The sequence below is a fragment of the Chlorocebus sabaeus genome, chromosome 8 (genome assembly GCF_047675955.1).
Source record: "Chlorocebus sabaeus isolate Y175 chromosome 8, mChlSab1.0.hap1, whole genome shotgun sequence".
NCBI classification, from domain to species: Eukaryota; Metazoa; Chordata; class Mammalia; order Primates; family Cercopithecidae; genus Chlorocebus; species Chlorocebus sabaeus.
In genome coordinates this window covers 40107686-40134521 of record NC_132911.1, presented here as the reverse complement: position 1 = coordinate 40134521, position 26836 = coordinate 40107686, and the positions used below count along the sequence as shown (strand labels likewise).

At 39.9% G+C, this 26836-nt stretch overlaps 1 long non-coding RNA gene across 1 annotated transcript; it reads left to right on the top strand.

Moving 5' to 3' along the window:
* The first annotated feature begins 16286 nt into the window (after nt 1-16286).
* On the top strand, nt 16287-26201 carry LOC119618899 (uncharacterized). The gene is made up of 3 exons (XR_005235240.1): nt 16287-16372; nt 25439-25517; nt 25722-26201. It is a non-coding gene; the product is annotated as an uncharacterized lncRNA (long non-coding RNA).
* The last annotated feature ends 635 nt before the right edge of the window (nt 26202-26836 follow it).

Below are 26836 nucleotides of genomic sequence, written 5' to 3'. Positions count from 1 at the left end.
ATGGAGTGGAGCTGAGTATCTGCTGCCTGCTCTGGATGGGATCTGCAGTCTCTGGTTACTGCAATTTCCAGAATACCCACATCTGCTGTTATCACCTCTCTGGCTCCTGGAGGGATCTGAGTTTGCAAGCCTGGATCTCTAATCTGTTGACCAGGATAGGAAAACCCCATATAATCTTACCATGTGCCAGGTACTGTTCTAAGCATTTTGTCTATAATGTGATTTGATCTTTACAACAAACTTATGTAAATGGTACTCTTATCACTCCTATTTTTTAGAAGAGAAAATAGATGTACAAGAAGATCAGGTAACTTGACTAAGGTCATGCAATCAGAAGATGGGGTTCAAATCCACGAAGTCCAGCTCCAGCATTGTGCTCTAAAATGGCTGTGCCCCCCCATCTTTCATGTTAACCAGCCCATTTTTGGTGCTATACACATTGGATGTGTGTGTGCAATACCCCCTTCTACCATGTTCTCTTGGCAGGCAGCTTGCAGGAGTTTACTGCTTAAGTGCAGGAAAACCTAGCTGGAGATTCATTTTTGAATTAATTCTTGAGGAAGTAGTGCAGAGGACCTCAATGACTTAATAGATGGAGGTTAGCTTCCCGCTACTTTCGTAAGGTAGAGAAAGTGCCAAATGAAATAGAGAGAAAGCCAGATTCAGACAAAAGGAAATATCTGCCAAATGCCTCCTTTCTTCAGCTCCAGAGGAGTAAATAAACAGGATTTCAAGAAATATCTAGATTCCTGTATCTTACAATAATAAGGTAATTTCTGACCTACTTTATTTGTGGATCCCTCACTTCTTATTATGCCACTAGCTAAGACTTCAACAACGAGGAAAAAAAAAAATCAAATGTCCAAAGGCAGCCTTTTTTGGGAGAGTAAATATCCTAAAACCCTGTGAGGCAGATGATGTTAATAATATCACTATTTAGCTACTGGAAACCCTGAAGTCTCAGAAGGTTAAATGACTCCTCTAGGCTCATAATCGTCCAGATGTCCTGGCTCTTACTCAATGTCCTAGCAGCATCACTCCCAGATGTTAATAATAATGCTTGCATTATGATGCTGTGGGGTTGTTTTCAAAGCTGAAAAACATTTTTTATTTGATTTTTAATCTCACAACAACAACTTTATGGCATAGGTAAAGCCAATTTATCACATTTTTAATGATAAAACCTTAGTCTAAGAGAGATGACTAAACTTGCCCCTGGTCACAAAGCAGAAAATAATAGAGAAATAAAGCCAGATCCTCTGATTTCAACTGCAATAAGTATTCTACTACATTAACTTGCTACATACCATTTTCTTCCTAGAGTCAAGAATTCTGGAGCTGTTTCAGAGAGCTCCACACAAAGGTTTACCAGAAAATACCCTGGAGTTCAGTAAAAGGGTCTAGTTTCTAGAAGGGTAGTCCTTTTCCTATTTTTAATTTTAGATTCAAGGGCCACATGTGTAGGTTTCTTACAAGGGTATACTGCACCATGCTGAGTTTTGGGTTTCTATTGATCCCGTCACCCAAATAGTGGGCATAACACCTAATACGGGCATGGTGGCTCACTCTTGTAATCCCAGCACTTTGGGAGGCCGAGGCAGGCAGATCGCTTGAGGTCAGGAGTTCAAGACCAGCCTGGCCAACCAGGTGAAACCCCATCCCTACTAAAAATACAAAAAATTAGCCCAGCATGGTGGCATGCGCCTATAATCCCAGCTATTCGGGAGACTGAGGCAGGAGAATCACTGGAACTCTTGAAGTGGAGGTTGCAGGGAGCTGAGATTGCACCACTGCACTCCAGCCTGGGAGACAAAGCGAGACTCTGTCTCAAAAAACAACAAACAAACAAACAAGAAAACCTAATAGGTAATTTTTCAACCCTTCCCTTTCTCCCACCTTCCTCCCCCTTGGAGTCTCCAGTGTCTATCATTTCCATTTTTATATCCATGTGTACCCAATGTTTAGCTCCTACTTATAAGTGAGAAAATGCAGTATTAGGTTTTCTGTTTCTGCATTAATTCATTTAGGATAATGGCTTCCAGCTGCATCCATGTTGCTGCAAATGACATAATTTTGTTTTTTTTTTTTTTTTTATGGCTGCATAGTATTCCATGATGTATATGTACCACTTTTTTTAAATCCAATTTGCCATTGATGAGCACATAGATTGGTTCCATTCTTTGCTATTGTGAATAGTGCTGCAATAAACATTCGTGTGCATGTGTCTTTTTGATAGAACAATTTATTTTACTTTGGGTATACATCCAGTAAGAGAATTTCTGGGTCAAACGGTAGTTCTATTTTTAGTTCTTTGAGAAATATCCAAACTGCTGTCCACAGTGGCTAAACCAATTTACATTCCCACCAACAGTGTATAAGCTTTCCTGTTTCTCTGCAACCTAGCCAAAATTTATTATTTTTTGATGTTTTAATGATGATGGTATGAGACTGACTGGTATGAGATGGTTTCTTACTGTGGTTTTGATTCGTATTTCTCTGCTGATCAGTGATGTTCAGTATTTTTTCATATGTTTCTTGGCCGCTTGTCGGTCCTCTTTTGAGAAATGTCTGTTCACGATCTCTTCTAGATGGGTAGTCTTAAAAGGTACGAGATTGAGGAACCTGGAAATGAGAAGCAAGAAGAAAGTGTTATCAAAAGCTAGAGAAGCCAATAAACAGAGTTCCAGACTTGAGACATTGAAACAGAAAGAAACCAGGAAAATTATATATACAGCCAGTATAAGGCAAGCAGAACTGGAGAAAAGTACTATCAGTTACAATTGTATCGGCTGCTTGCGGACAATAACCCAATCACAGTAACTCATTCAAATGTGGCTTTACTTTCCTTGTGTAACTGTAATCTGGAAATTAACAGGTCACGGCTAGTATTGTGACCATTCAATGCCTTAATGCTCACAGACTCCTTCTTGGCTCTCTGCTCCATCCTTAGTTGGTTGTTTTCATTTGAGGCTCAGAATGTGGGTGCTGTGTCCACTGTCCAAGAAAAAAAGAGAAAAGAGCTAAAGAAACAGAGAGACAAACCATCTGGGACGGTCCCCTTTTTAAAGAACATTTCTAGAAATCTCCCCTTTGCAATGCTTGATTGCATCTCACTGACCTGAATTATGTTGTATGACCACTCCTGGTTAAAAGGGGTTCAGATAAACTGAGGTTTCTTTGGTTTTGAGATCATTACATAGCTATTCTGAACAGAATTCAGCTCTGTAACTGCATCAGTTAGCATCCTAATCGGAAACAGATGGCACATCCAAATTAAAATATTAGATGATAAATGGGCCATAGACAATGGTGTAGCTAGGTGTAGGACATCTCCGAAGATCCATACAGTTACCTGGGACCAGTAACAGGTTATCAGGCCAGAAGGGATGAAGAGAGAATGAGCAATCCCAACCAGGAAAGGCAGAAGTAGGCAGAGAATGCCACTTTGAAAGGAGTAGTGACCTTTGATCAAAGGACACAACCAACCCAAGGCAACCTAGAAAGAGAAAAGGTACTAATAGCCTGCACTCACTTTCCACCCTCCCTCTTATATCTGCCAAAGCTCCCTATTGGCCAAACAGAAGCCTAGGGCAAATGAACCTTGTTATGTCATCCCTATGGGTCAGTACCTTGAGGCTGACAGCAAACTCACAGGAAGTGGATTCAGAATCAAACAGACACATCCTTTACAGGACTCAAATTTTTTAACAGCCTTTCTTCACCAATTTGTTCTTATGCACCTGTGTTCCCTTGGTTTGGAACATGATGATATTCCTGCCCACTACCCTTCTCTCACCTAAGCCCTTCTCATCCTTCCGCCTAAGAATCACGTCCATGTAGAGACCTGATTTGAGCAGATCCCCTGCAATATGTTCTCAAGGTACCCCCCGGGAAGCACTCAGCACCCTGTAATTTACCTAATTAATGGACATTTTACATTAGGCTGTATGCACCTTCACAACCTTTTTTATTTCAGCAATGCTCAATGCAAATATAGCACAGAGATCTATCAGACGTTCAATTAGTATTTGTTTGTATTTATCATTGCAAAATAGAAATTGCTCAATTGCCCACAGTTTGGGGTACGTGGAATATATGCATTGACAAGTGAGTTGTCCTGTGGAATACTTCATTTCAGCCTGGAGGATTATTTCTACTTAATCCTGAAAACTGATATGTGAGACTCAAGCAGCAGACCTGGTTTCTCTGCCCTGGGCAATGCTGGGGAGACTTGGACAAATTCAAGACTTCTTGCACAGTCCCAGGCTTTTGTAATGAATTTGAGCTCTTCTACCTTTTGCATGGGTAATGAAGAAGGGCAGGGGGCAACACTTGCAATTATTTCTCGATGCACAGGCAACAGAAATGGCTTTGATGAGTGTGTGTGCGTACACGCACGTGTGTGTGTGTGTGTGTCTATTTGTGCACACAGATGGATATGAGAAGGAGGTGTTAGAGAGTGTGGCTTGGCCAAATAATCCCACACATCTTTCACCCTGAGGATACATGTGAATGATCTGAGGAGGCCCTCTGTGGTTTTGTTTTGTTTGTTTTGTTTTGTTTTGTTGGAGACGAGGTCTCACTCTGTCGCCCATGCTGGAGTGCAGTGGCATGATCTTGGCTCACTGCAACCTCCCCATCCTGACCTCAAGTGATCCTCCCACCTCAGACTCCTGTGTAGCTGGGACCACAGACATGAACTACCATGTCTAGCTAATTTATTTGTATTTGGTAGAGATGGGGTTTTACCATGTTGCCCAGGCTAGTCTCAAACTCCTGAGCTCAAGCAATCTGCCTGCCTTGGCCTTCCAAAGTGCTGGGATTACAGGCTTAAGCCAATACACCTGACCATGGAGGCCCTTTGTTAACATGAGCTCATGGTAGCCAGAGCCCAGTCAGCCAACTTATCCCTCATCTTGTCCGAAGATGACTAGAATTTCTGTCTTCCTCTCTGAAAACAGCAGAGGAATTTCCCAGTTGTATGCTAGATGGGTTCCAGTTGTAGCTGTCATACTAACAAACTCTGATCTTCCTTCCCCCAAGTAGCTACAGAGACCCTGAAATGTACTCTTTGTACATTTCTTTTATGTTCTATAAAGATGTATAATTATATACTGTGATTAGACAACTTAATCATACAATATTGATTAAGCAGCTAGGCAGAACATGTTTATTTCTAATCTGTGCTGCATTTTCATCATGTAATATAGTCAACAACTGATAGGTGTTGAGTAAATAAAGATGTAATGCATTGTCATGATACTTGAAGGAAGCCTTAGTACTTCAGATCCTCTTATTCTTCATGTTAACCCTTAGGGTATTATAGTCATCTTACCACAGTCCCTCCTCCCTTTCATATGCACCCTTCCTGTATCACTGTTGATACTCTCATAGGTGATCCCCTTATTGGGTATGCAATTACCTAGAAAAATACTGATATAATTAATAAATTATAATTTATCTTACCTTACTTATTTTAGTATACTTGATTATATTTGAGATTAGCCAGACAAATTTTTGGATGCAATCTAGTATTATTAAAAACAAATGTACAAAATTATTAGAAGATCGTATTTATCCCTTGTTCCTGAATCACTGGGGAAGATGTGATTCGTGCCTGCTCCATGCTATGCATTTGAAAAGTGAAGCACGTGCGTGTATATGAGTGCACACAATAACATGAAGATAGAGTCTCTCCAATAATTTAACTTATACAGGCCTATATTTATCTCAACATTCTATATGTAGATGTCTATAGCACCCTGAAAGTTGAATTCTTAAATATTCATGTGTGTAGTAAACTGATACTGAAGTCTCAATCATTCACAGCTTACCATCTTGCCATCCCCTCCATCTGCCCAGCCACATCCCACTCATCCTTCCAGGCCCCATCCAAGCATAGGCTCCCCCCATACTGATGCTTCTCTTACTCAGTTTGTCTTTGTGCTTTATCTATTTCACCCCAGGAAATCCCAATTTGGATCATTTATTATTTCATCATAGAATTTTATCTTTTGATTTTTATGTGCATACATATTTTATCTCCCAACTAATAATAAAGGCTAACATTTATTGAACACTTTCCTGTATCAATTCATTTAATCTTCCTAATAAACGCTAAAAGTGTGTATTATTATTATTGTTATTTCCATTTTATCAGATAAAGTAGTGGACACAAAGAAAGTGTAAGAAACTTTTCCTAGGTCATCTACAATTAGGTAAATTCATCCACTTTTTTCTACAGTCATAAAATAGTCACTCGTAGCAATGTTGTTTTACATGAGAAGTTCTGTGTCATCGGTTATTCCTGGGCAGGGGCAGTAGCTTGTAGTTTTGCAGCTATAGCTATACCTCTGAAACTTCCCATAGTGCCAGGCATATAGTACCTGCCAGAGGCATGTTTTTGGGTTAACTGAACTATTACATATGATATATGATTTTGAATTTACCAAAGAAGATTAAATTTAATGTTAAGCTAAGGTGCAATCCTACGGAATCTCATGGCCACTGAGATATGCTCTTTCTCCATGCATGTGGTTGGATGGCCACACAGCCCAGCTCACTTAGTAGAAGAAAGCCACCTCCTAGTACTCTGCTCCTCCAGGAGAAATTTGTTTTGGATTAAGAGTTCACTTTCAAACCAAACTGTATACATCCTACTGCTTTATTTCATAATTGCATGTTGACACCAATGCAGCAACAGTTAGGGTTCCTCTGGCCAACTGCATGCTACGAGAATCTTTGTCTTAGAATCTAACCCAACTGATCAAAGGTTATTGCAGCTCCGGGTTTCCTTACAGTCAAAAGATTTGTTTCTGTCAAGATTTTTAGCAGAGGAAAAGGCATTATCTTCTAGATAGGGTTATATAAGGCAGCTCTCCAGCATTAAGAAACATAGCTTTGCCAATATTTCTGCTCATTGCAAAGAAATAGGTAAGGCACCAATTCCAGAATATATGGCAAAGGGAATGGAGTTGAGTCTTGGCTCTAACACAGTTTAACATTCCCAAACCCAAACTGTCTAAATAGGTACACATTGAATTCTTTGCCAAAAAATTTATAGAACTGAATGGAATCTAGTTATCAAAACTTCCCATTTTACTGTTAATTAAACAAAGGTTTTTATAGACCTGTGTGACTTGTCCAAAGCTGTGACTACCTAGGTAGGTAGTGTCACACTGGGTAGTAAAATAGATGCCTTATAATTCTTTTTTTTTTTTTTTCTTTTTGATATGGAGTCTTGCTTTGTCACCCAGGCTGGATTGTAGTGGTACAATCTCGCTCACTGCAACCTCTGCCTCCCAGGTCAAGTGATTCTCCTGCCTCAGCCTCCCGAGTAGCTGGGACTATAGACACATACCACCATGCTCAGCTAATTTTTGTATTTTTTTGGTAGAGACGGGGTTTCACCATATTGGCCAGGCTGGTCTTGAACTCCCAACCTCGTGATCTGCCTGCCTCGGCCTCCCAAAATGCTGGGATTACAGCCATGAGAGGCCTTATAATTCTTATTCCAGAATTGTTTTCTTAGTACTCTGATATTCTCAACTGCTTATAGAATATGCCATCTCACAGACACTTCTCAAAAGAAGACATACAAGTGGTCAACAAACATGAAAAAATGTTCAACATCACAAATCAGCAGAAAAACGCAAATTAAAACCACAATGAAATACCATCTCACACCAACCAGAATGATTATTGTTAAAAAGTCAAAAAGTAGGCCAGGCGTGATGGCTCACCCCTGTCATGCCAGCACTTTGGGAGGCCAAGGCAGGTGGATCACGAGGTCAGGAGATCAAGACCATCCTGGCTAACATGGTGAAACCCTGTCTCTAATAAAAATACAAAAAAAAAAAAAAAAAAAAAATTAGCCGGCCGTGGTGGCAGGAGCTTGTAGTCCCAGCTACACGGGAGGCTGAGGCAGGAGAATGGCGTGAACCTGGGAGGCGGAGCTTGCAGTGAGCCGAGATCACCAAGATCATGCTACTGCACTCCAGCCTGGGCAACAGAGCGAGACTCTGTCTCAAAAAAATAATAATAATAATAAAAATAAAATAAAAAATAAAAATAAAAAGTCACAAAATAACAGATGTCAGTGAGGTTGTGTAGAAAAGGGAACGCTTATACTGTTGGTGGGAATGCAAATTAGTTCAACCCCTATGGAAAAGAGTACAGAGATTTCTCAAAGAACTAAAAATGGAACTATCATTTGACCCAGTAATCCTATTAATGGGTACAAAGGAAAATAATTGTTTTATAAAAAAGACACACACACTCATAGGTTCATCACAGCATTATTCACAAGAGCAAAAGCATGGAATCAACCTAAGTGTCTGCCAACAGTGGATTGGATAAAGTAAATGTGTTACAAATATACCAGGGGATACTACACGAGCATAAAAAAGAACACGTTCATGTCCTTAGCAGCAATATGGACACAGCTGGAGGCTAACATCCTCAGCGAAATCATGCAAGATAAAAAGCCCAAATGTTCTCACCTACACGCAGGAACTAAACAATGGGTAAGTACTATCATAAAGATAGAAACAATAGACATCAGGGACTCCAAAAACAGTGAGGGAGGGAGGGAGGGGGACCAGGGTTAGAAAAACCACCTATTGGGTTTACTATTTCGGTGATGGGTTCACTAGAAGCTGAAACCCCAGCATGACACAGCACACCCATGTAACAAACCTGCACGTGTACCTCCTGAATCTATAATAAAATAAAATATATTTCAAATTGAAAAATTCTGATACAAACAGAACTTCTTTGGAGCACAGCCAGTGAGGCATCCCTCTAATAGAAACTATTTCTATTATTGTATAGCCTAAGGATTGGTTCATTACAGAATTGGTATCCTGCTTAGAAGCTATTGAAAGCGAAATGAAACAACAACAACAACAACAACAAACAGTACAATTGGAATGTGGGACAGGCTTTGAAATCACATGGTAAAATTTAAGCAAGTGCCCACTGCTTGCAAAGGTCCTGCACAGGACACTTACTTGCTTCTGCCTTTGTCTTGCCATGTCCTGTAGAGGTAGCTCCTGGACTATCCTGTATATATGGAAACTCCAGAAGCCTCCCACCCTTACCCAACATGTGAGTGTCCATGAATGGGCAACATAGAAATTTTATGGTTTCTGCTAAGTTTGTGGGGGCTGTTCAGGGAAGCAAGTCTCATTTTTCTCTCTGCCAGCTACTACAGTTGTCTCTTTTCCACAGTTTTATTTACTCAAGGTCAACCACAGACTGAAAATATTAAATGGAAAATTCCAGCAACAACAATCAACAATTTGTAAGTAAATCAACAATTTGTAAGTTTTACATTGTGCACTGTTCTGAGTAGAGTGATAAAATCTTTCCCAGTCCAGCTCCGTCACACCCAAGATATGAATCATCCCTTTGTCCAGCAAATCCATACTATAGATGTCATCAGATGTCATGAGTCAACTAGCAACTGTCTCGGTTATCAGATCAATGGTCATGATACGGCAGTGTTTATCATGAACTATGATGTGCTTGTATTCACGTCACCCTTATATAATTTAATAATGCTATGTCACAATTTCTAAGTATTTGTCTCACTTCATCTCACCACAAAGGCATTGTATCTTCTCACATCAGCACAAGAAGGGTGAGCATAGTGCAATCAGATGAGAGAGACATTCATGTAACTTTATTACAGTGTATTGTTATAATGTTCTATTTTATTATTTTTTATTGTTGTTACTCTTACTATGCCTAATTTATAAATTATACTTTATTGTAGGTGTATTAGTCAGGCTTCCTTCTCCAGAGGGATAGAATTCATAGAAAACATATATTTGAAAGGGAATTTATTAAAGAGAATTGGCTCACACGACCGTAAAGGTAAGATCCCACCACCAGATAGGTTTAAATGATTTCTGCAAGTGGAGAATGATAGAAGCCAACTGCTGCTAAACATAGGAGCTAGGATCACACCCGAGAGTATATGAAACCAAAGCCACTTCCAATATCTACAGAATCTGACAACAGAATAGGTGTTTAACAATCTTGAGAACACTGTTTATTATTTCAGGGTTCATGATGTGATGAGCATCATGATGTTCTGAACATGAAAAGCTCCACAAACTTAGTGAGCCAGCCCAAGGGTGGAACCTGAGAAGCAGGGAAGCTGGCAGAGCAGCCCCCAGCCTGAGGCCAAATGCCTGACAGCCCCACAGAGGCCACTGGTGCAAGTCCCAGAGTCCAAAGGCTGAAGAACCTGAAGTCTGATGTTCGAAGGCAGAAGGAGAAAAGGCGTTGTGCTCGGGAAAAAATAAAAAGACAAGAGGAGGTGTCAGACTCTGAAAAAATCAGTTATCATGAGAACTGAGTGAGAACTCACTCGCTTCCAGGAGAAAGGCACTAAGCCATTCATGAAGAATCTTCCGCCAGGATCCAAACACTTCATATCTGGTCCCACCTCCAACATGGCGGATCAAATTGTGACATGAGACTTGATCAAGCCTAACAAACCATATCCAAACCACAGCAATAAATATGTATGTGTAGTAAAAAACATAGTATATATAGGGCTAGATGTCATTCACAGTTTCAGTATCTACTGGGGGCCTTGGAAGTATCCCCTGTGGGTAAGGGGAAGCTACTGTGCATTGGCTGGAGCCAGACCCAGCCTATGGTTGGAAGATCAGAGCTCCATCAGCATAATTTCTATAAAGAACAAGCTGTTACATAAGTATTTTCCTGTGACTTGCAAAAACAAAACAAGAGAATAGAGGTCAAAATGTATTGCATTTCAGCCGTGAAAACCTAGTGTAAAGGTGTTTACGGAATTTTTGCACAACATAAAACTTGTGGGAAAATCTGCCTTGGCAGGTTGTGCATATGTAAAATGTTTCTTAAACAACTAAACAAAGTGATTTAATAAAAAGGTTCTAAGAAAAAAAGGTAAGTGCAAGCTGCCTGTGATGAGGAAGAGGGATGAAGACGGCGAGGTCTGCACTGAAAAGTGTAACTGGTTGGGTCAGATGTAGCTATGATTTCATGTGGGTCCAAACTCCTTTAGACTTTGAAGAAAGTGACAGAAATCTCAGTTTTGCCATACAAGAAGTCTCTAATACAGTTCGACCTGCAATTAAGCTAACATATTCACTCTGATTTGATTTCTTTTCTTTTTCCTTTTTTTTTTTTTTTTTTTTTTTTGAGACAGAGTCTTTCTCTGTCGTCAGTCTGCAGTGCAGCCTTGCAATCTTGGCTCACTGCAAGCTCCGCCTCCAGGGTTCAAAGAATTCTCCTGCCTCAGCCTCCTGAGTAGCTGGGATTACAGGCATCCACCACCACATCCAGCTAATTTTTATTTATTTTTATTTTTTATTTATTTATTTTTTTGAGACAGAGTCTCGCTCTGTCGCCCAGACTGGAGTGCAGTGGTGCGATCTTGGCTCACTGCAAGCACCGCCTCCCAGGTTCACGCTATTCTCCTGCCTCAGCCTCCCTAGTAGCTGGGACTACAGGTGCCCGCCACCGTGCCCAGCTAATTTTGTGTATTTTTTAGTAGAGACAGGGTTTCACCGTGTTATCCAGTATGGTCTCGATCTCTTGACCTCGTGATCCGCCCGCCTCGGCCTCCCAAAGTGCTGGGATTACAGGCGTGAACCTCCACGCCCGGCCTAATTTTTGTATTTTATTAGAGACAGGGTTTCACCATTCTGGCCAGGCTGGTCTCGAACTTCTGACCTCAGGTGATTCACCTGCTTTCGCCTCCCAAAGTGCTGGGATTACAGGCGCCAGCCACCGTGTCCAGCCAACTCTGATATGATTTCTATTACATTTCTAAATTTTTTGGGGAACCATTGGAGAAGGATATGATTAGCATTGCAAAAACAACCCATGACATTAAAAGCTAAGAAGAGACAGGAGGTCAAGAAGGAGGAAGGCAACAACAGGATCAAAGGTGTAGAGAAATCAACAGTAGACAGGAATCAAGTCAAGGTCATCAGACACATTTCCTCACCTAATTATCAGGACAGTCCTCCGATGAAGAATTTGTTATATTCATTTTACATAGGTGGGAAATGAGGTTTAAAGTTAAGCAACTGCAAAGAGTCAAGCAGCTGGTAAACAGAGGAGCTAGGCGTCACACCCGAGAGCCTCTGAGCTCAAAGCCACTTCTAAACTCTACAGAATCTGACAGCAAAATAGGTGCTTAATGACCTTGAGAGCACTGTTTATTATTTCAGGCTTCATGATGTTATGAAGCAGACTGCAACTGGTTAACTAGATAATAGGAGGTAAGGAGAGCGATAGCAGAGAGTTCAATTTTTAATGCAGTTTGGCGCTGAAAGTCAGAAGAGGTGGGGTAGGAAAAATGAGATGCAGGGATTTTTTTTTTTTTTCTATTCAGATAGAAGAGATTTTGAAATTCTTTAAGTGCTGTTAGGAGAGAGAATAGGATGGGAGAGGTGACCATACCTGAGATCTGGGGAATAATTGAGGGAGGGAGTCCCTGATGAGGCAGCAGAGAAAGGAGAACTACGTAAGTTGAGTGAGCTCCTTTCTCTTAGTTTCTTTTTCCTTGGTGAAGCAGGAAGTGAAGCTAACATAAATTGAAGAGAGGAGGAGATGGAGATGATTGTATTTTGAGAGGAGACTACGAATCATGGACAAGTATCCAACTGGACAGGGCTAAAGAGAAATGACCCAATCACCAGCTTGTTCAAACAGCCCAGTCTGTCAGTTCTCTCCAGTTCTCTCCAGTGATCATGCTTGGGAAAGAAAATCTGTGCTCATCACTGCTTTAACTATAATTTTCCTGACATTTTTGATGGTTGACAGGCTTTGTCATTGTTGTGTTATTGCTTGTAGGTTACTCGTTTTTGGAATTTTGATGTTGTTTTTTTCCTTTAAAAAAAAAAAAGCCAGTTTTTTTTTTTTTTCAAAGAACACTGATTTTTTTTTTTTAACTTTTATTTTAGGTTCAGAGGTACATGTGCAGGTTTATTATATAAGTGAACTCATGTCACGGGGACTTGTTGTACTAATTATTTCATTATCCAGATACTAAGCCTAGTACCCAATAATTATTTTTTCTGATCTTCCTCCTGCCACCCACCACCCTCAAGTAGGCCCCAGTGTGTTTTTCCCTTTTATGTGTCCATGTGTTCTCATAGTTGAGCTCCCACTTATAAGTGAGAACATGTGGTATTTGGATTTCTGTTCCTAGGTTAGTTTGCTAAGGGTGATGGCATCCAGCTCCATCCATGTTCCTGCAAAGAACATGATCTCGCTCTTTTGTATGGCTGTGTAGTAACGAATGCTGATTTTAATAGACATGAATCTCATTCTGTCTTGTATTATGCAGCTGTGTCAACAGAAGACCTTTACAGAGGTCTACCCTATGGGCCATGATTTCAATATAACTCATTCTGATTTCCTGATATACCGTGACCTTGGACAATGTCATACCAAAGCTTCTAAGTAATCCTATAAACTCTTTAGATTTTCCCACAGTGTTTTCTCTTCGTTAAGCATCGGACATTTTTTTTCCCCAAGTAAATAATAAAATGTTTTTATAGTGCATCCATGGTTGTGGTACATGCTGTAGAACATTTAAAAAGGGCACAATTTTTAAACTTAAGGAACTTCTATTTCAAATGCCACGGCAAAACAACATGCAATAAATGACTAAAGAGCAATGTAAAAGAGAAAGTGCTATGCTCCTCTGGGCGGATGGGGATTAGTGTGAGCTGGCATGGCCTTCGTGGAAAGGCAGGATGGAAGTGGTGTCTTTAAGGAGAGTAGGACTGGACCAGCCAAGAGCAAGGGACAAGGTGCTTTGAATTGGAAAGACAGAATGTAAAGGCATAGAGGTGAGTTGAACTAGATCACATAGGAAGTTTGGTAAAGAATCTCTGCAAGAGGGTGTTTGTATTAAGGAAATATGGTAAACAAGTTTGATAGCGCACAAAATCACAGAGTAAAAGCAACCTTCAAACCCACCTATAAAATCTATTTTACAGTTTGGAAGACTAAGGCTGAGAGGCAAATGATTTCCTGAGTTTTCTCAGCAGGAAGAGCTGGGTTAAACATTCAGGTTTTTGTTTATTTTTTTATTTTAATTGCAAGTGTTATGGGACCAGCAGTGCTCATGCACAGAGAAAAGGCTTTGTGAGGACACAGTGAGAAGACAGCTGTCTGCAAACCAAGGAAAGAAGTCTCCGGAGAAACCTGACCTGCTGACACTTTGATCTGAGATTTCCAGCCTCCAGAACTGTAAGAAAGTAAATGTTGATTGTTTAAAAAAAGGTGGGTGGATCATCTGAGGTCAGGAGTTTAAAACCAGCCTGACCAACATAGTAAAACCTTGTCTCTACTAAAAACACACACACACACAAAATTAGCCATGCATGGTGGTGGGCACCTGCAATCCCAGCTACTTGGGAGGCTGAGGCAGGACAGTCGCTTGAACCCGGGAGGCAGAGGTGGGAGTGAGCCGAGATCCCACCATTGCATTCCAGCCTGGGCAACAGAGCAAGACTTGGTCTCAAAATAAATAAATAAATAAAATAAAATAAAATAAAATAAGGAAAGGGGGTTATTGACTGAACGTTTATGTCCCTTCAAAATCCCAAAATTTATTTGTCGAAGCTTCAACATCTAATATAATGGTATTTGGAGGTGGGGTTTGGGGAGGAAACTACAGTTAGATGACGTCATGAGGGTGAAGCCCAAGTCAACTAGGATTTGTGCCCTTATAAGAAAGGTCACCAGAGAGCTTGCTCCTCCCGCTGCCCCCACCAGCCCAGAGAAGAAGTCACATGAGCACACAGACAGATGGTGGCTGCCTACAATTCGAAAGAAGAGGCCCCAGAATGAAAACCATTTGGCCAGCACCTTGATCTTGGACTTTCTTCCCAGCCTCAAGAATTGTGAGAGATAAATTTCTGTTGTTTAAGACACCTAATCTATGGTATTTTGTTATGATAGCCTAAGCAGACTAAGAAAGCAAGAGTTCATTGCCAAACTAGAGGCTTTCCTATATTCATTGCTGTCTCTTACAGGACTGTTTGTAGGGAGACATAAGAGCACAGAAGTTAAGCTTACTGGCTGTGTGATAGCCCCACCTGCAAAACTGGTTTTGATCATTACAGTCATGTGACTTTGGACATATTGTTTTTTTTTCAAAACCTCTCAGGGTCTCTGTTTCCTCGTTTGTGTAGAGGGGTTACTAATGGAATCCATTTAGAATGATTTGCATGTGTATATTAAATAATACATGCAAAGTGCTTATCATAACACAGAGAACATATTAAGTATCTGATATGTTATCTATTGTTTTGTTCATTTTCATTCATTTCTTTCAGGAGAGACTGACATATTTGTTAAGATTATTTGAGATATATATATAAAGGTAGATTAGATAAGGGGCTTACTGCTTAATAGGAAAGATAAGATTTACAGACGAAAATTTATAATAAAAGATAAAGAGTAGTCAGGGTTTTCAGTCAGGCATAGATGAAGTACTACGGTCATTAAGAAAAAAGATAAATTTCTTTTATGTGTATAATTGGAAATGGCTTCGAGGAAATGATGGATTATTTCAAAAATAAACATGCCAGAAAAAAGCAACCAAACACTTGCTATCCTTCAGTCACTCTGGGAGGCTGTATATTTATGAAGTGATTCTTCAGTTAATAGTCAAATTACATTTGGGAGTGGGGCTTTGGCGAGGAAATTACAGTTAGATGATATCATGAGGGTGAAGCCCAAGTCAGCTAGGATTAGTGCCCTTGTAAGAAGAGTCAGCTGGGCGTGGTGGCTCATGCCTGTAATCCTAACATTTTGGGAGGCCAAGGTGGGTGCATCCCCTGAGGTTGGGGGCTCAAGACCAGCCTGGCCAACACGGAGAAACCCCATCTCTACTAAAACTACAAAAAATCAGCCAGGCATAGTAGCAGTTGCCTGTAATTCCAGCTGCTCGGGAGACTGAAGCAGGAGAATTGCTTCAATCCAGGTGGTGGAGGTTGCAGTGAGCTCAGATCGCACCACTGCACTTCAGCCTGGGCAACAGGGCAAGACTCTGTCTCAGAAAAAAAAAAAAAAAAAAAAAAAAAAGAAGAGTCACCGGAGAGCTTGCTCCTCCCTGCTGTTGGTAACTGCCCCCACAGTCATTGACACAGTCACTCAGGAGATCACTTTCCCAATTGCATTTTTGAAGGGTATGGCAGATTCATGATGCAGAAGGGAGGAGAGAAGGCAGGAGGTGAAGGAGACGGCACATGCAGAGGTACAGAGTGGTGACTGAAACCACATGCCATGTTAGGAGACTTCCAAACAAGTCTAGAGGGTTGGCACTTAGAGATGAAGAAGACATCTTCTGGTGAGTTTGAGTGGTCCTTCCTGACCTACCTAGCAGATACACTAAGTTAGAGCTGATGCCAGTGGATTATTTAGGGTATTGCTCAGGGAAAAATTGGGAAGGGGCATAGAGAAAGATTGAAAGGACCCAGGAATGAGCATGGGTAGGTCTGTGAGAGCTCATGTCACTCAGAGATCTCTGCTTGAATTTTACCTTAAAGGCAGTGGGGACTGGGAACTGGGTTTTCACGTGGGTGATGAGACATCATGCTGAACAGAAGTGCTGCTAGACATTCTTGCGTTTTATTCTTTTTTTAAAAAGAAATGTTTTAATCATTTCAAAATTAAATATGATCTTTGTTGTAGTGTTTTTTAATTAAAACTATCAGATTAAAGAAGTTTCTTTCTACTCTGGGTTTAGTGATGTTTTTTCATTCATGAATGGCTATGACATTTAATTTTTGGCTTCAGTTGAGTTACATTATTTTTCTTTTTTAATATGTTAATGTAAGAATTTATATAGATATATTTTCTAATGTCAAATCCATTGACATCATGACTGACTTGGTCATGATGCATTTCTTTTAAACATTGCTGGATCAGGTTTGCTAATGTTTTGTTTAGGACATTTGAACCTGTATTCTTGAGAGAAATTGGTATCTCATTTTCTTTCCTTTGGACTGTCCTTCACTGGTTTACATTATGACAGTAGTAGCGTCATAAAATAAGTTTGGGAGGATTACATACTTTCCTCTGAAAGAATTTTATGGGATTGGAATATATTCCTTAAAGATGGCATTTTACCACAATGGTTAGATACTGTGATGTTTTCTTGGTGGAAATTTTTTAAATTCAGGGTTCAATATATGTAGTGATTATAGAATTATTATTCTTTCTTGAGTCAATTTTGGTTAGATTTTTAATTTTTTTTTTTTTTTTTTTTTGAGACAGGGTCTTGCTCTGTCACTTAGGCTTGTATGCAGTGACACAATCATGGCTCACTGCAGCCTTGACCTCCCAGGTTCAAGCAATCCTCCCACCTCAGCCTCCAATGTAGCTGAGACTACAGGCACTACCACATGTGGCTAATTTTTTACATTATTTGTAGAGATGAGGTCTCCCTATGTTGCCCAGGCCAGTCTTGAACTCCTGGTCTCAAGCAAGCCTCCCACCTCAGTTTTCCAAAGGGCTGGAATTACAGGTATGAACCATGATGCTGAGCCTAGATTTTTTCCCATGGATGTGTGCATTTTATTTATGTTCAAAATCATTTACTTAAATTATTATTTATAGTATGCTTACTTTTCTTTTAAATTTCTGATGTTTCTTCTAAATTTTTATAATTTCATCCTCCTTTGCAGTTCAAAAATTCTTAATTTGTGCTTTATTTTCTTGTTTTCTTAATCAATTTATCCAGGGTTTTTTTGTGTGTGTACATGTGTTTGTTTTTCAAATTTTGAAGACCCAACTTTTGTCTTTGTTTATATACCTTATTGTATCTATTTTCTAATTCATTTATTTCTGTCCTCATCTTTATTACTTATTTTCTTTTGATTTTAGTTGAGTTTATTCTGGGTTTCTTATGCCCAAAAGATGCAATCATATGTTGAGAGAAATGGCAATCAAACTTATTAAATTTTCAGTGGGATGAGTGACATGCTCCCCTTACCATCACCCACCAAAAAATGCTGAGAACTATTCCAGAGAAGTACATTTAGGGTATGTTTTTAGGATTTAGATTGACTAGAATTCAGATCTATGAAGTTTGGGGTACATTAAATAGTTTTGTTTCTGCATTTGTAAAATGACAGTCAAAACAATTACACCTCATAGGGTCTTGTGGCATTTACAAGAAATAATCCATCTGCCATGCTTAACGCATAGTAGCCCTCACAATAGGACCTCAGTATACAGTGATGATTTTTACTGGCTTATGGATAAGATAATAAGGAATTATGTGATGACAGCCAACTGAGAGTAACAAACAATAAGTGCTATAGTGTTGAAAAGTGGAACACAACTGTTGGCTGGAATAGCCAAAGAAGTCTTCTGGAAGGATCTAAAATAAACTTAATTTTGGTAAAAGGGAGAAGCACTGGGACATGCAGGCAAATGGGCATAGCATAAGACATAAGAAAAAAGAACAAATCACCTTGAGATGGGATCATCCTTTCAAATACCATCCTTTGCATTACTTACATTATAAGTACATTTTGTAATTTACTAATACACTGTCATTCTCAAGTTTTTAATCTATGTTATCTTTGTCTCCCCTACAAATCCATTTTTTAAAATAAAAGAAGACAGAACCCTCATCTTTTATTTCTTCTGTGGTCCTCCACAGCATTTAGTATTCTACTCTATATACAATGAGCATTTAATCAATGCATATTGCATGAATAAGTCCTCACTTCTGGGAGTGTGACCTCTGTCTTACTTTCAGCACTTATTCTTCTCATAGTGAGGGTGACTGTAGAATACCTAGAGACTATCAGGTGAAAAAACTACAAGAAAATTGTGGGGGAGATAATTTGGAATCAGCCTACAGAGGAAATAATAAAACGTTCTCAAGTTAATGGGTAACCCCTCAGAAATGTTTTTGATAAGACACTTCTTCAAAGCAAAAGAGAGAGCTCTCTTTTCTCATAGATGGTGGAAAAGTACATCAATCAAGCTATTCTACACACTAAAGGGGCCTCTGGCCAGGATTCGTGTTTTCTTTCCCAGCATGGAGTCAGATGGATAAACCTTACTTAAACTATGAGAAAGAACAACTTAGTAAGGAATTGGGAATGTCATTTATTATTTAGGAAATATCTGTTACAAAAACCCAAATTACATATTGTGTTAGTCTGATCTCATGCTGCTGTAAGGACATGCCTGAGACTGACTGGGTAATTTATAAAGGAAAGAGGTTTAATTGACTCACCTTTCTGCAGAGTTCGGTAGGCCTCAGGAAACTTACGATCATGGCAAACAGGGAAGCAATCACATCCTTCTTCACATGGCAGTAGGAAGGAGAAGAATGAGTGTCTAGCGAGGGGGGAAGCCCCCATAAAACCATCAGATCTCGTAAGAACTAACTCAGAATGGGGGAAACTGCCCCAATGATTCAATTATCTCCACCTGGTTTCTCCCACGACATGCGGGGATTACAGAAACTACAATTCAAGATAAATTTGGGTAGGGACACAGCCAAGCCATATCACATATGTAACTTAAATTGGATCAATATTTAATGGATACCTAGTTGCCAGCTACCTTGTTGGTTCTTGAAGAGACAATGATGAGTAAGAATAGTTTATATCCTTAAAGATCTTACACCAAAGAGAGAAGGAAACACACAAGTATGCATACCAGGATATAAAGTCAGGTTATGCCAAACGCAAACATAGATAAACAGAGTACTATAAAAGTAGTGGATAGCGGAAATTAATTTTGAGTTGGAGTCAAGGAAGGTACCCCAGAAGAGGTAATACTGGAGATAATTCATGAAGTACCAGTGGAATTTAAACATACTTGAGGCTAGGGAATTTTTAAATACCTGGAAAGTGGAATGTTTCTGGAACGGAACACAGGCTGACAGAATTGCAATTTAGGGTGGATGGGAGACTGGTAGAGTCAACTGTTAGCTATATAATTCTGAATAAGATTTGGGAGGTCAAGTGTCAGGAGGGCTGATTGATCTAAGGCACCAGACTCAAGCTTAAGATTTGGGAGGTCATGAGAAGCACAGAGGAGGTTAGATATGAGAATCACTATAAGGCAATATATAGCAAAAGTTGACAACCAGTTGAATGCTACAGGTGGAAGCAATGAAAGAATCAATGATGAATGAGCTTTTAGCTGAGGAAAAGCAGTAAAATAGTGATGTCTACACCTGTAATAAGAAATCAGACACAACAAAAAATTTAGACATAGGGTCGACATACTGAAGATGAGATGTGAGTTAAATGTGGCTATAGAGGCTGCATTGGGAAATATGGGTTGTGAATATATGCGATACTGGAAAGGAAAAAGGCTTATTAGACTAGTACAAAGAAAGTTAGGATGGGTGAAAATTAGGTTACATTTTACATGGAAGGAAAAGAAATTGATAGAATTTGACACAAAGAGCCTTAACTACAAGCTATACCTCAATGACTTCCAAATCTATGTCTTTAAACAGACTCTTTTCTTAGAATCATAGGCTGTATATTTATGTAAATTATCATCATCATTACTTGGTTATAGGGTAAGAATTTCAAACTTAACATTTTCAAAACAGATTCTTGATTGACATTAGATTATTGTGAGTGTATAAAAATGCAACTGATTTCTGCGTGCTGACTTCTTATCCTGCTACTTTACTGAATTTATTAGTTCTAGCAATTTTTAGTGGTGCCTTTAGGGTTTTCTACTTATCAGATCATATCACCAGTGAATAGAAATAATTTTACTCTTTCTTTCCAATTTGGATGACTTTTTCTTCCCTGCTTAATAGTCTGGCTAGAACTTTCAGTACTATGTTGAACAGAAGTGGCACAATCTTGGCTCACTGCAACCTCTGCCTCCTGGCTTAAAGCAATTCTCCTGCCTCAGCCTCCCAAGTAGCTGGGACTACAGGTGCATGCCACCACGCTCAGCTAATTTTTGTATTTTCAGTAGAGATGGGTTTTCACCGTGTTGGCCAGGGTGGTCTCGATCTCTTGACCTCATGATCCACCCGCCTCAGCCTCCCAAAGTGCTGGGATTACAGGCATGAGCCACAGCACCCAGACAAATCTTTTTTTTTTTTTTTTCCATTGAGACTTAGCTTCTCAGGAATGGGTGACTAAACTAGTCAGATAATAACGAAATGTTGGGACATAAGGATGATGTTACGGTAAGGTGTCTGAGAATATTGATGAGTTGTTTAGGTTGGTCAGGAAGGTGAGAGAGGATAGGAAGCTACAAAAGTCTAGAGGTTTGAAGGGGCACATGCAGAGTGCGAGTGAAAATGAAATGCAGGTGGAATATACTGGTCGTAAACCAAAGATAAATTTCTAAGCCCCCTAACCAACTGAATGGACCCTTCTTTTTGCAAAAGCTTCCCCAAAGAAGCCTGAAAAATTAGTTCAGGCCATGACAGGAATTAGGGGTCAAATATACAGCATTATAGCCTCTTCCTTTTGGAATTTAGACACAACTGACCAGCATTAACATTAAAACAGATATCTTAAAATGAACAAAACAGACTCTTTGTAGCAATAAGACACTGAGTTCCAACCTGACTCTAGTTTAGGATCACGTGACAGATGGTAGGCCCTGAAGAAAATAAAAGTATTTTACCCCAAAACATATTTCTTTGACATATTCTGAAATGACCCTGCAAATTATCTCTTGTGGGGGAAATTTGCATTCTGTAAGAATCTCCTTCCTTTACCAGTCTTTCCCAGAGAGTCTGACACATTTAAGGTCTGATAAGAGACATTCACTATCTCTTCTCTCTGAAACTTGCTACCTGGAGGCTTTATCTACATGACAAGAACCCTGGCTTCCACAACCGCCTTGTCTAAACACAAGCATTTTTCTATACTGAATTCAATTCTTCAAGCAGAGCTTAACTCTTTCAACCAATTGCCAATCAGGAAATCTTCTAATCCGTCTATGACCTGGAAGCCCCCTGTCCACCCCTAACCCCCCACCTACTTTCAGATATCCAACTTTTCTGGGCCAAACAAATATATACCTTAAATATATTAATTTATGTGTTTATCTGTAACTTATGTCTCCCTAAAATGTATAAAATCAAGCTGTAACCCAACCACCTTGGGCACATGTGCTCAGGACCTCCTAAGAGTGTGTCACTGACCTTGCCAAGTGAACCCTAACCTTTGCAAAATAAACCTCTAAATTGATTGAGACATGTCTCAGATACATTTTGGGTTATATGGCTAAATTTTTTAATTTATCTGGTTTATTTCCAAAGATCTGAAAAGATCTTAGTGATGGCTTGGCCTGAGCTCCTCGTTCTGTCACTGAAAAAGTTACGGCCTGAAGAGGTGACCTGACTCTCCAGCATCCCGCAGTTAAAATGAGGGCCACCTGAATACAGCCCAAGTCCCCAGTCACAGATGAAAAGCAAGTCTTCCACTGGGCTCTTCTCTCACCCAACTTTCTTCAAAATGAGTCCCAGCTACTGTCACTCCTGCTCCTCCAGATTTGTTTGTTTGTTTGTTTGTTTTAAACCAACCTCAAAATTCTCAGTGACAAGAGAAGAAAAACGTCTAAACTAGAGCCCTGCACTGTTTGCTCTGCAGTTCAGTAAGTTTTGGCTTCAGATCACTTGAAAGTTTGTTTCTGAGACAAAATACAATGTAACTGCCTCCAGGCTCTTAGCTTGCCAGCAGGAGGACAGTCTCTAGCTGACAGGACCCTCTATCCCCTGCTGTTTGGATTGCTAACCAGGTTGTCTGACAGCAGGGTACCTTCCAGTTTCATCAGGGACAGTGGGCTCTAGATCAACATTCATCATTCACCAGGCTTTCCACTCAGACTGGAAAAAATCCCATGGCCATGTTGGCTGTTGGTTCAGCTGGGACCAGGAGAGAGGCAGAGATGAGTCACCTGGGCAAAGGCTGCACAGGAGTCCTCTGGATTCAGTGTGGTTTCTGGAAAGAGGTCTGTATGGTGAGCTGGGAGACCTGCATTCTAGTCCTCCTCCACTGTCTACTCAGCACATGTGAATAAAGTCACGTCACCTCGCTAAGCCTTGGCTTAGTCATCTACAGAGTAAAGTGTCAGAAGAAATAATTTTGTAGGGTTTACTCCTGTTCAAAAATCCGGAATTGCATGGAAAAAGACTGGCATTTTTTATGTGAGGACTTGTGTGATGAAACGTGAGTGAAGTGGAGTGTCCTAGGAAATTCCTGTTAACTGCTGGTTATCAATCATACTGATCATTATTATGCAAAGTGTGTTCAGAATGAACTCATGAGAGCCAATGCCAGAATTCCAGCTTTTGCAGAGGATCCAAGCACCATGCCCAGGAATAGGTTGGGTCTCTTCATGTAAAGCAGAGAGAGGCAGGGAGGCCTGAGGCAGGATAGTCAGTAAGCAAGCTAGATAGACCTTGATTCTGAGGAAGAAGCATCTGCTGATTGCTCTGGATTTTACTGGTGATGAATTGCTTTGGGTCCACAGATGTTAATTGTAGCCAGAAAAAGACCAGAAAGCTGCAATAGCATGATATATTAGGAAAAACACATGATTGGGAATGGAGCAGAACTGGAGTCAAATTCTGTTCTGGAACTAACTATTCATCCTTTCTGAATCTAAACTCTGTCATTATAACTCAGGGATAATTATATTGTTGCATGGGATTTATGAGGATTAGAGACAAAGTACGCAAAACATTTGTCACCTGGTAAACATTTGCTAAATGTTACGCAATTTTATCAACGAGGTGTGGGAAAGGGACAAAAATTTAAGCCCAAAGAGTAGCACAGGTACAATGTGATTTTGCCAGACTCAGACCTTCTAAGGTTATGTCTAGATCCGTGTGTGGTTTTGTAATGAGGTCCTTGACACAGCCATATGAGAGGGGTAATTTCTCAGGAAGCCTGGGTGGCAGCCATAGGAAGATGCACAGTTATGTCTCTGAGCTTCCATTTGGGACTAAAGAAAATTCGGACTCCAAAATTTCTACAGAAGAGCCCTAAGGATGGCAATTTAGTAAGAAATGGGATCTAAGAAATTGCCATTAAGTGTGCACATAAATTTATGAATTATTAGAAAGCATTAATTGTCCATATGAAGGAATAGAAGACACAGATTGAATAAGGGTGGGGAGGCAAGGCCCTCTCCTCACTCTGAACCACAAATAAAATTCTAAGACCCCCCCAACCATCTGAAAGAGCATCTTCCTAAGCCAAGGTTCTTTTAAAATTTAACCTGAAAGACTGTTTCAGGTCATCATGGGAAGTGGGGTTGGATATGATGCCTCATTATACCTCTCCAGGATTAACATCAACACAGACTTTAAGTCTGATAGAAACATTTTAAGTCTGATAGAAACATTTTACTTCTCCCTGAAGTCCTACGACCTGAAGGCTTCCTCTGCAAATAAGAACTTGAGTCTCCACAATCCTTTATCCTACCCCAGAATTTCCTTCATTTTTGTTTTTGGTTTTTTGAGGAGTTTCGCTCTTGTCCCCCAGGCTGGAATGCAATGGCATGATCTCCGCTCAGGGCAACCTCCACCTCCTGGGTTCAAGCAATTCTCCTGCCTCAACCTCCTAAGAGGCTGGGATTACAGGTGCCCACCACCATGCCTCGCTAATTTTTATATGTTTAGTCGAGATGGGGTTTCGCCACGCTGGCTAGGGTAGTCTCGAACTTTAATCATGAAAAAGAAACGCTATAGGCCAAATTCTAATAAGGGTAAATGCATGCATATCTATAAAGCTTGATTTTTGGCTTCAGTGTCCCTCTACCCCATACATATGCGCACACACAATATACACACACACACAATACACACACCCTCATTAGAAACAGGACTAAAAACTAGAAGGCAATGAAGTTGCCATTGGTTCTCCACTTATATATCATTTATTTAATAAGCATAAATATAGAAGAAATAAAAGTAACTTCAAGCAAAGATGGGCTGAGAATAGATAGAAGCAAGCCTCCCTAAGTACAGTTAACTGCAGTGACAAAAAGAATTACGTTAAATGTAATACCTAGATTAAATTAATTAAATATTTACTAAGTGTTTTTATGGAGATTCAGAGTTAAAAGTTAGTGTTCTTAATCTCAATGAGCTCTAGTCCAATATGCAGCTTAACTGTATGCATTCATCATGGTTTTATGCCAATAATCTACTGCGGAGAATTGAAGGAGCAAAGGATGTGGTTAGATTATTCTATCTACTTAATAGATAAGTGTCCTTGAGCCAGTGAGATGAAGCTTCAAACCTTGGTGTCTTTATCTATAATAGAAAGGTAATAATACCTACTCACTAGATTGTAGTGAGGATCAAATGAGTTAAGGTAAGTAAAAGAGCTCTATAAACTTTAAGAAGCCCATACAAATGCTAATTGTTGCTATTTTCTTCCCCCTTAAGGGTACACTTGGCTCTCCTGATGAAGTTTTTAAGAGAAAGGCAAAGTTGACCCTGGGCCTTCAAAAAGCTGTTCTTTCAGGTACAAACTACAAATCATGATTTTGAACTTCAAAAGAAAAGAAGGGATAACTTTCAACAATACCCAGTTTTGAAAGACTCTGTCTATTCTCCTTCATTCATTCATCTCCCATTGTCATTCCATGCCATTTCCCAAACTTTAGTCCCTTCTTAACTCTTCCTAGTGATAATTTTCTTTCTGCTTTCATTTTCCTTCCCTCTCAAGGCAAAACCTCAGAGAGGAGAATTAGCTGCTAGGGATCCTCTGCAGAGACCTTGAAGAACATGGCAATTATGAAACTTCAACAAGAAAAGATTTAAGCTGATCTTTAAAAAAAATACTGTCAGGAATTTTGTAGAAATGACTTTAATATAATAACCGCTTCTTTGACTTATGTTTTGTCTGGCGGTGAAAAGAAAAATATTTATGAAAGCATGCCTGTGTCCTAAAATTGGGGACACAAATTTAAATGACTGAAGACACTTGAGGAGTGGAGGCAAGGATGGTGAAACCAGGCCCTGTACCAAGCAGGAGAGCATGAACCTGCTAAAGAGAGCTACTGCTTCTCATTTCCAGTCAACTCATCTGAAATGGAATTGAGACTCCATTTCAGCCACAGCGATTGATCTGGATTTTTTGTAAAATTTCCTCATTTTTACATATTGCCAATTAATTAATTAGTTAAGAAGAAATGTAAATGTTCAACCATGCTGTGTACTCAGGAAATACCTTTATAAGACATCATGGACCTACATTTTGGGCCAAAGGAGCTAGAGAAAAAGGATAGAAATTCATCAGATCCAGCATCACTACTGAATATTTAAATAATCCAGGCTGGGCACGGTGGCTCACCCCTGTAATGCCAGCACTTTGGGAGGCCGAGGGGGGCAGATCATGAGGTCAGGAGATCGAGACCATCCTGGCTAACATGGTGAAACCCCATCTCTACTAAAAATACAAAAAATTAGTCGGGAGTGGTGATGGGCGCCTGTAGTCCCAGCTACTAGTGAGGCTGAGGCAGGAGAACGGTGTGAACCCGGGAGGCAGAGCATGCAATGAGCCGAGATCACACCACTGCACTCCAGCCTGGGCAACAGAGCAAGACACCATCTCAAAACAATGATAAAATTTAAAAATAAATAAATAAATAATCCAGAGTTTATATCCTACTAAAGATAGATAAACAGGAACAACTTTGGATTCCCAGGGTTACATGAGAATTCATGATGATTTATTTGTTCATCACCATTTGAACAGATCACTGGGCAAAATGCAGAGATGGCTGAGATAATACTTATGTTTTGATCCCATGGAGCATATAATCTAAACTGAAAGGCAAG